Here is an 11,610-nt window from a genome sequence, read left to right as displayed (position 1 = left end):
GTCAGTCAGTCAGTCGGTCGGTCAGTCAGGCTCTATCTAATAAGGCTTTCACAAAGGTTGCTCTCTACAGGAACCCAAGGCCGATTTCACAGGCCAGGTTCAGGTCACGGTCACTTTTGCTATGGTAGAATCAAAAGTGGGTAAAGTCTGACTTTCAGTCACTGATCGCAGTAACGGCGACAACAATCAACAATCAACAACAATAGCATATATAGAAAAAATATATGATCAATATATTAATATATTATATAATTTAAAAAAATGCCATATTTTCATGTATTTTCATTTCGATTGTAAAGATTTATATCGGCGCATAAAAGTGGACGGACTCTATTTCACGAATAGAAAAAGGGGGGGGTCAACTGAGTTTAGGTGGGCTTCACCCTCCACTACATCTTCCACTACATACTCCCCTGGTCACAGTCTGAGGTCACGCTGCTACTTGGTCATTAACCTCCATGGAACCCCTGCAGCATAGGAATTGTCAACACCAACCTCACACTCACTTAGCGTGTCTCAATGCGGAGCCGAGCAGACAGGCCCGGGCAGACAGGCCAGAGCAGACAGGCAGACAGGCCCGGGCAGACAGGCAGACAGGCCCGGGCAGACAGGCCAGAGCAGACAAGCAGACAGGCCCGGGCAGACAGGCAGACAGGCCCGGGCAGACAGGCCAGAGCAGACAAGCAGACAGGCCCGGGCAGACAGGCAGACAGGCCCGGGCAGACAGGCCAGAGCAGACAGGCAGACAGGCCCGGGCAGACAGGCCAGAGCAGACAGGCAGACAGGCCTGAGCAGACAGGCAGACAGGCCAGAGCAGACAGGCAGACAGGCCTGAGCAGACAGGCAGACAGGCCCGAGCAGACAGGCAGACAAGCCTGAGCAGACAGGCAGACAGGCCCGAGCAGACAGGCAGACAGGCCCGAGCAGACAGGCCACTGAGGGATGAGCATCAGTTCTGGTTCTGGTTCTGGTTATTCATTTGGCTCGGTGTGATCCGATTCTTTCCATCAGCTCCTTCAGTCGAACCTTTTGAGACCCGCGCGGGCCCCTTAAAGGGTTTGGAAGCACATTCTAAGTGAAGCCTTTACATTCAGAATTCACAATTTACAGAAATTTACAAAACTGTTTTATTGTATAGTAGCTGCATGTTAGCCTAGCTTAGCACAATGAATGGAAGCGGACAGTGGTGGGTAGCCTTCGGGAGAGGTGTTAGTTGGACAATGCCTAGGCTACCCGTCACTGTCCGCTTCCATTCATTGTGCTAAGCTAGGCTAACGTGCAGCCAGATAGCTTTCTACTGAATGCACAGAGAGGAAACTGGTATCTATCTTCTCTATCTGGAGAAGATGATAAGCGAATTTAGCTAAATATTGGCGTGTTCTTTTAACATACACACAAATCAGTTCAGCTGTGTACACGGAACATACACACAAATCAGTTCAAATCAAATCAAATTTATTTGTAAGGCCCAACAACATACGTTAATGTCCCCATGGGCCAGACACGTCTTCTTTAAACAAGTCAAGAAGAAACATCACAATAAATCAAGAACAAAACCAAAACACCATGAAGTCCAAAGAATTTAAAATAAATAAAATAAATGCAACACTCCCAGACATACCCCACGCTAAGGTAAGGAAAAACTCACCAAAACCTAGCAATAGGAAAAAATGCACCACAGGCAATGTGGAGGAGAGAAACCTTAGAAGGGCCATTCAAGGGGGGATCTCCCTTCTTAGATGTCGGTGATAGTAGTGCTGCAGTAAAACAGGCGAAGAGTTGGTAAGCATGCACTCATAAGTGTAATGAACATTTTGAAAGATTAAAAATAGAGCTGATGGCGGATCTAATTGAGGCAAGGGGGCGGCGCAGAGAGGGTCGCATCCTCCCGGTCATCATCACGGGACGTCCAACACTCCGGTCATCACTACAAGACAGCCGGAGATAGGGAGACAGGCGTTAGACAGTTTGCGTGATTGTGATGGGCGGACATAGCAATAGATACAAGTGGTAAGCATATATGTGAATAGAATAGATAAATGTAGTAAGTATATTATGTGAATAGAATAGAAGTACTTAACCCAGCAATGAACTCTAAACCACGTTGACAGACCACGGACAGAAGACGGTAAGAAGCTGATCCATGGCCTTGTGGTGCACGTAGAACAGTCACTGCAATCTTGGCCAAGACCCTGAGACATCCACCACCTTGGTCAACACTACGAGACAACCACTCAGAGAGATGGGGGGGGGGGGGGGGGGGGTTGGGGGGGGGGGTTAGAGAGTTCCCATGTCTGTAGTGGGCGGAGATGGAGCAATAAATACATGTAGTGAGCATGGTGACAGTAGAATCAAAGTATATAAGAAAATTATGAAATTGAGTAATATATAGAACTACTGCAAGCGTATACAGGATGAGATACAAGTAGGGATATCCGATATTATCGGCCTACCGATATTGGCATTAAAATGTAATATCGGAAAATATCGGTATCGGTTTTCAAAAATATTTGTTATTTATTTTTAATCTTTATTTTAAATTTTTACATTTATTTAACCTTTATTTACCCAGGCAAGCAAGTAAGAACAAATTCTTATTTTATTTATTGTGAAAAGTATGCATAATGTTGTGTTAATTCCATGACAAGAGATATGTAATGTTAATTACCTGAAATGATTCAGTTTTTTTGGGGGGGAAACCCCGCATATATCAGTATCGGTTGATATCGGTATCGGAAATTAAGAGTTGGACAATATCGGTATATCGGATATCGGTAAAAAAGCCAATATCGAACATACCTAGATACAAGACACAATATCTCTGATTCACATGTTAAATTGACTAATCGATTAGTTGACAATGTCCTCTGACTATTAGTCAACTAAGTATATTTCTTTTTGTATTTTTTTTTTTTATTATTTTTTAAACAAACACATAAACAAACATGACAACACAAGATAAGATATACAAACATTAATTAACAGTGCACATCCAATGAAATCACCATTTAGTTAATTGTTTTATACAGGATATACCCCTAATACCTGCTATCTAATACCCTACACACATATGCTCTAGCTCGTACCCCCCCCTCCCGGACCCCCCATTGGATAATCCATCCATTATCACTCGCTCCTAACCAGACACTACCATTATATGCTAGCTTTTATTCTCTCCACCACTTCTAACCACATTGTCATTTTGGATTCATTGAGACCCAAAATTCTTGCTGTAGATATTTCTAGATAAATCACATAGAGATATGTAAGAATCCAGACCTTCCGGCAAATTTTTTCCGGTTGAAACCATCGTGATGCTATCAGCTTTTTAGCCACTGTGATACCAGATAAAACCAATCTCTTTAGCTGTATAGGTACTGCATCCTCAAAAACATCATTCAGCAGTAATACAGAGGGGTGTACAGGTATATTCAGAGTTAAGAGATTTGATAATTGCTGGGTCACTTCTTTCCAGAATTTCTCAACTGGTGGGCAGTCCCAGTACATGTGCATAAATGTCCCCTTGTCCCCATTTGTACATAAGGAGCATTTGGAGTCTTGTTTAAGACCCATTCTGTTCAGTCTTATAGGAGTCAAGTATGTCCTATGAATATAGTTAAGATTGATTTGTTGATGGTCCGGGTTCCTTGATGCAAGTCGAACATTTGCCCAGGCTTCTTGCCAATCAAAATCTATTTCCAGGTCTGGTATATCCCTCCTCCAGACTGATTCTAAGTGGAGGGTTTCATACGAGGACGTTAGTAATTGATGATACAAATCTGATACAAAACCTCTCGATGTCTCTCTTTCATAGAAGAATTTGTGGTATCTGTGGTGTACAATTGGTATCTTTAATGGAACACCGTGAGCCTTCAAACATAACAATAACTGTGCGTAAAAATAATATGTGGAACCGGTGAGATAAAATTTTTTGTGTATTTCCTCATAACTACAAAAGCCCTGTTTGTTTGACGGAAACTACTGCCACTGTAACAAGGATTCAAGATTCAAGATATTTCTTTGTCGGGTGCGGCTGGGTAGCGCAGCGGACTAAGCGCTCGCCTACCACCGCAGAGACTCTGGGATCGAATCCAGCTGTCAGCGATACCTCCGGCTTGGTCAGTCGTCCCAACTAACAACTGGCAGTGTTAGCGGGTGGGAAGCCGGTGGGGTATGTATCCTGGTTGCCTCATTGCTTTTACCGGTTAGTGCGTTTTGCGAATCTGAACCGTTTGGTAAAAACATAGACGCCTGATTGGCCACTGACGTTTCTGGGACGTTTCTGGTCATGTGACATGTGCGCCCAATCGTGTGACGGCAAGTTCTTTGGACGGTTAAGCTTAGGCGCTCTTTCGAAGTTGGTTAAGGTTAGAGTTTGTCTTAGAGCATGGCGATAGAACGCCAGCACTGATTCCAAACTCTAACCTTAACCAACCTGCGAAAGAGTCGCCTAAGCTTAACCAGTGATAAACTAGACGTTAGGTCGTTTGCAGGCTGTTCGACGGGGAAATGGGCTAAGACACTGCTCGTCATGCGATTCACATTTACATTTACATTTAGTCATTTAGCTGACGCTTTTATCCAAAGCGACTTACAAGTTCTGTGCGACAAGACAGCAAGAAGGGTATAACTCTATCAGCTGAGTAACAATGTTCATCAAAGTGTTGCGTGTTACAGTGTAGTTAGTTTATTAGGACAAGTGCATGACAGTATGGTTAGTCAGGGTTAGATTTTTTTTTTTTTTTTTTTTATATCATTTCAGATAATGGTTGAAGAAGTGAGTCTTTAGTCGACGGCGAAAGATTGGACGGGATTCGGCTGTCCTAACTGGGATGGGTAGTTCATTCCACCATTGTGGGGCAAGGACTGAGAATAGGCGGCTTCTCTTTGATGACCCTCCGGGAGCTTGGATAGGAGTAGATCTGAGGCGGCCAGAAGATGCAGAGCGTAGGGGTCTTGAGGGTGTGTAGTTAGAGACCATTGACCGGAGGTAGGCGGGAGCGGTTCCCTTTGCCGCACGGTATGCTAGGTCGAGGGCCTTGAAGCGGATACGTGCGGCAATGGGGAGCCAGTGCAGGTCCCTAAGAAGTGGGGTGACATGGGCCGACTTCGGTAGGTTTGAGATCAGGCGGGCCGCTGCGTTTTGAATGAGTTGAAGAGGCTTGGTGGCAGTGGCCGGGAGGCCAGCTAGGATTGGGCGCACATGTCACATGACCAGAAACGTGCATGGCCAATCAGAGCGCAAAACGGGAACGCGGAAACACGAACCGCTTGATAAAAGCATAGACGCATCCTGGTCGTTGTAAACAGCGACTCCTACTGGTCGGTCGGGGCGCCTGTTCAGCAGGGAAGGGATCTGGGGGAGATAGTGTGATCCTCCCACGCGTTACACTCCCCCGGTGAGAGTCCTCGCTGTCAGGTGAAAAGAAGCGGCTGGCTGACTCCACATGTATCGGAGGAAAACAGTAGTCTTCTCCCTCCCCAGGCCGACAGTAGGGGGCAAAAGCGCACAACGACCAGGAAGGGAATTGACATAACGACTAAATTGGGATGGGAGGAAAAATACGGGAAAAAGGGGGAGAAAAAAGTAGATAAAAAAAAGAAGATATTTCTTTGTCATATAATTAAAAAATACCATATTTTCATGTATTTTTATTTCAATACATGATAATACATGACACCGTATAAAGAAAATCTTACTTTGCTAGTCCCACCCTTCACACAGAATCACAAAATATAGACTTAAACTATTAAGAGAAGGTTTAATGCTAAAATAAAGAATCTTAAAAAATATAAATAAAGTATAAAAATAAGGCACGAGTGACATATTAACAGCTTTGCATGTTCAGTTCACAGTGTGGTGGTAGAAGGATATAAAGTGCACTATGCATTGTTGCAAGCCCCCTTGGTGTAAACTCACTCCTAAGTTAAATACTTGTACCCTCCACTTCACCATCTGAATCGGATCCTTTTCAGGTGACAGAATGGATAAGACCGTGGTGTTTAACATACGTGGTCACATGGTGCTTGTGAGGGGAGGGTTCAGGCCAGGGCCATCGCAGGACAAGTGCTGGTGACCACTGTTCCACCACTACTGGTGCCTCTTGGTGCTATACTGGTATGAAACTGTGACACGTGGCGTTCACTGAGAGAGCTGTAGGCTCTAACGGCTGCTACAATAATCACATCATCGTGTGATCGTGATTATATGAGATAATTGCAATAATTTTTTTATAATCGTGATCATTGTTTTAGATCTATAGGTCATTATTACTTAGTGATATGGAAGATTATCTGCATACACTCTGTACTTTCACACACACACACACACACACACACCTACACACACACACACACACACACACACACACACACACACACACACACACACACACACACACACACACACACACACACACACACACACACACACACACACACACACACACACACACACACACACACACACCTTTCCCCTACTCATCTATATCACTCACCCCTATCTGTCTACATCACTCTTCCCTATCTGTCTACATCACTCTTCCCTATCTGTCTACATCACTCTCCCCTATCTGTCTACATCACTCTTCCCTATCTGTCTACATCACTCGCCCCTATCTGTCTACGTCACTCACCCCTATCTGTCTACATCACTCTTCCCTATCTGTCTACATCACTCGCCCCTATCTGTCTACGTCACTCACCCCTATCTGTCTACATCACTCTTCCCTATCTGTCTACATCACTCTTCCCTATCTGTCTACATCACTCTCCCCTATCTGTCTACATCACTCTCCCCTATCTGTCTACATCACTCTTCCCTATCTGTCTACATCACTCGCCCCTATCTGTCTACGTCACTCTCCCCTATCTGTCTACATCACTCTCCCCTATCTGTCTATGACACTCTCCCCTATCTGTCTACATCACTCTCCCCTATCTGTCTATGACACTCTCCCCTATCTGTCTACATCACTCTCCCCTATCTGTCTACATCACTCTCCCCTATCTGTCTACGTCACTCTCCCCTATCTGTCTACATCACTCTCCCCTATCTGTCTATGACACTCTCCCCTATCTGTCTACATCACTCTCCCCTATCTGTCTATGACACTCTCCCCTATGTAAATATCATAATGTTTTTTAGAAATATATATAAGAACAAAAAACCTGCTTGTCTATATGATGAGATACAATTCACAATCAACAGACACAGTTACTCCACCAGGCATGTGTCAATGGAAAGATGTACTGTAAAGATGCCAAGAACAAATGCAATGAAAAGGACTGTGATGTATAGAGCCATGACTGCATGGACTTCCTTACCACCTGCACTAACTAGGGTTGAAGACAAACAGACATTTAAAAAAACACCTTAAAAATCATATAAGAAAGAGTGGTACTGTCAGTTAAGTAAACATAGTGGGTGATTGAGAAGATGGGTATGTGTGATTGTTGAACTTAGATTTTTAATATATTTGTATATTGTATTGAGATGTATTGTTGTGCTTTAAGTGAACATATATGCCTTGAAACATGATTGAGTAGATGGGTATGTGTGATTGGTGAACTTAGATATTTTATTATATAATATTTTTAGGTGTTATTGAGGTGTATTGTATTGTTTTATTGTATTGTATTGTATTAATTGTATTGTATTGATTTTATTGTATTGTATTGATTTGTGTGGACCCCAGTAATAGTAGCCTATGCCCGTGGCAATGGCTAATGGGGATCCGAATAAACTAAACTAAACTAAACTATCTGTCTACATCACTCTCCCCTATCTGTCTACATCACTCTCCTCTATCTGTCTACGTCACTCTCCCCTATCTGTCTACATCAATCTCCCCTATCTGTCTACATCACTCTCCCCATATGTTACTAAAACCATTCCAGCTGACAAGACAGAACATACAGTTAAATCACAGTGTTGACTTAAGGCCGGGTATATTTAACACCAGCCCTGTGTGTATTTGACTCCAAAGTATCCCATGTACACTTACAAAGTCAAATATACACTGTCTGTGATCTTTGTATTTTGTATCTCTCCAATTATAGATCATGAGCAAAGAGACACAACTGTCGCAGAGTGATTTGTGTGTGTTATGTTGACACCCTGGTCTGTGGAAATGAGGGCTGTGCCTCTTATTCCACTAATCTGTCAGTTTGGTCTTAGTCGATCAAGACTTTTATTGTTTTTCTTTTTTTACATATTTTCCTATGCTGAATGAAAAAAAGAGATAAACGCATCTCTGGTAAGCACTGGATTTAAAGAGGTCCTTCTGAATTGATCGAATGATCTGTCGATTAAATCAACAAATCTATTAGTTGACAAAGTCATATTAGTCGACAAAGAATGGCGGATGGTCCTAGCAGCAACATCCCTGTCAGTATTTCAAATGAGCCAAACAGTGAAGCTGTAGAAATTCAGAATGAGTCAATAAAATGTATAAAAATAGAACATAGTTTATTATCTGTTTCCATGGCCATAGAAAGAAAATGATCAGTTTATCATCAGAGACACACGAGCATCTGACCAGAAAGTGACAAAGAGGTCTGGTCAGACTTACATTAAATACATAATCGACATGACGTACATAAGATACCCAGAGGTAAACAAAAAAATGCCCCAGTGGGGCTCTAGGGGCTTTGTTATGTCTTCACATAAAGAACTGGAGAGGAAAATAATCTTGGACCTCTTGTTACAATCATGACCAGAGCCTCTCTCTCTCCCCCTGCTTCCACGCCCTTATATGGGCAGCTTCCTGTCGAGGTGTTCACACACGCTGTCAGCCAAGCCCTATCTGCACACCTGAGACTCGTCAGGTCATCACCAGCTCTGATATGAGCCCTGCGGTTCCTGCCACTCACTGTCCGAGTGTTGCTACACCTACCTATAGGTACGAGGACGTGACCTACCTTGCTGCTCTAGCTGTTTCTCTGCCTTGCTCTAACCCCTGTCTCCCTGTGCCCAGGACCATCTGCCGTCACGAGACACCGCCCGCCAGGACGTTCCTGTGGAGCACGAGGAGTGCTCCTGCTCGCACCTGTCGAACATTCCTGTTTTGCTATAACCCTGTCTGCTTGGTACCTATTGGAACATTAAACAACCTAAACCACTCCATTCTCTCTCCCTTGTGTTCTGCTCTTGGGCCCCAGTTTAATAGCCCTATTTTCTAAAATCTCGCCTAAAGGTACATGCCTAAGTAAATGGAATATTGCTCCACTTCTACAAGGCCAATTTGCATGTTCTTGGTATCTAGGAACATCTATGGACCTCAGGGTATGTATTTCCAGTGTCAGAAATATTGTGTCTGTTACTAGGCTTGAGTAAATTGTAATGAAAAAAGGGAGAATATAAATTATGATTTATTTTTGCATCTGTGCCGGTGAATAACACCATGAACACATTGAGGTCCTACTGATTTCTCTCACTGAACTCATGCAGCACCTTCTTGAGATCAAGTGTAAAAGAAATCGAAGCAAATGAATAAAGGGAAGATGATTAAACAGAAGGATTTGTAGATACAGTAATAAATGATAATCGATTTTAATTATGAATTCATATTTGACCTTGAACTTGACCTTGACCTTATTATGGCCAAATCATACATCTATGGATAGGGAAAAGGCTCCTCTTTCCAATGGCAGGGTTTAATCTGGATTTAGTCATTTCCTTGCGGTTTTACGATAAAAGAGATATAATTAAAAAAAAATCGATAAATTCGTATTTCCGATAAATCGTATAAAACATTGGTAAAAATGAAAATATACACTTTGACTACTGTTTTGATAGGGTTATGGTCTTGGCTACACTTTTTTTTTTTTAAACATAATCCTCTTAACATCCAAGGGCCCACATGTGGGCCCTCATGAGGACGATTCGCGATGCCACTTTGCTGACCTCTAGTGGCTTGGGTGTGCATATTTTGTAATACAATATATATATAGAATTGAAGGATTATTCGTTGCCTGTCGATAGCCCTTTCACGTGACAAAATCCGTTCAGCGGTTCTCGAGTTACATGCCGATATGTGAGGCGTGCCCCAAAGTACGCAAAAGTACACATTACCACCCCCGACTCCCGGGGCTCTAGCTCCATCAATCATTTGGCGATCTCGAACATTTTTGGACAGGGTTGTAGCCAATGAGTGTGGCTTTCCAATGATACCCCATGATATGATAATTGGGGATCTAATACAGTCTCTATTGATCGATTTATGATAAAGAAAAGCAGGACTTAACAGGTTAACGCTACCCTAACACCTCTCATATCTCCTGGGCCTCCGTCCTAGTGTCTTTGAGCTGTAGCTAGTTAACCTATATTAAACTAGTCAAGGCTATCAGAGATAGAATATGTATTTTAACACAGATCTATAGACATGATAATATTTTACCATCACAGTATCATGGACATGCGTGGGGTGTATACCTAATGCTGGTGTTCAGGACAGCAGATCCCAGAGCAGCGGAAGCTGTCCCTGTTAGTATCATGGACATGCGTGGGGTGTATACCTAATGCTGGTGTTCAGGACAGCAGATCCTACAGCAGCGGAAGCTCAAGTTCAAGTTCAAGTTTGTTTTCAAGTTCGTTTATTAGTTGTCACAATAAAATACATGTACTTTACGGTGAAATGCCTGGTTCTGTATGAGCCCCTGAGAGTGTGCTTCATACAGTAAAAAAAAGTAAGTAAAAAAGTAAGTAAAAGAGGAATATACAATATACAATACAATATACAATCTAAAGTACAGCCTATGTACAATCTAAGTACAGTGAGTAAAAATGAGTAAACAGTGAGGTACAAATGCAGACAGTGAGGTACAGAACTTTACATTTACATTTAGTCATTTAGCTGACGCTTTTATCCAAAGCGACTTACAAGTTCTGTATGACAAGTCATCAGGAAGGGCACAAATCTATCAGCTGAGTAACAATGTTCATCAAAGTGTTGAGTGCTACAGTGTAGGTTAGTATATTAAGACAAGTGCATGACAATAAGGTTAGTTAGGGTTAGATTTATTTATTTTATTTTTAGATAATGGTTGAAGAAGTGCGTCTTTAGTCGACGGCGAAAGATTGGACGGGTTTCGGCTGTCCTAACTGTGGTGGGCAGTTCGTTCCACCATTGTGGGGCAAGGACTGAGAATAGGCGGCTTCTCCTTGATGACTCTCCCCGAGCTCGGATAGGAGTGGGTCTGAGATGGCCAGAAGATGGAGAGCGTAGGGGTCTTGAGGGTGTGTAGTTAGAGACCATTGACCGGAGGTAGGCGGGAGCGGTTCCCTTTGCCGCACGGTATGCCAGGTCGAGGGACTTAAAGCGGATTCGTGCGGCAATGGGGAGCCAGTGCAGGTCCCTAACAAGTGGGGTGACATGGGCTGACTTCGGTAGGTTTGAGATCAGGCGGGCCGCTCTGTTCTGAATGAGTTAAATAGGCTTGGTGGCAGTGGCCGGGAGGCCAGCGAGCAGTGCATTGCAGTAGTCGAGGTGGGAGATGACTGTTGATTGGACGAGAAGTTGGGTGGCTTTTTTGTCAGGAAGGGGCGGATCCTTCTGATGTTGCTCAGAAGGAATCTGCAGGTTCTGGTTGTCGCTGCGATGTGAGCAG

This window comes from Notolepis coatsorum (genome assembly GCF_963971535.1).
Source record: "Notolepis coatsorum genome assembly, chromosome: 5".
Taxonomy (NCBI): domain Eukaryota; kingdom Metazoa; phylum Chordata; class Actinopteri; order Aulopiformes; family Paralepididae; genus Notolepis; species Notolepis coatsorum.
This window is presented reverse-complemented; position numbering follows the sequence as displayed.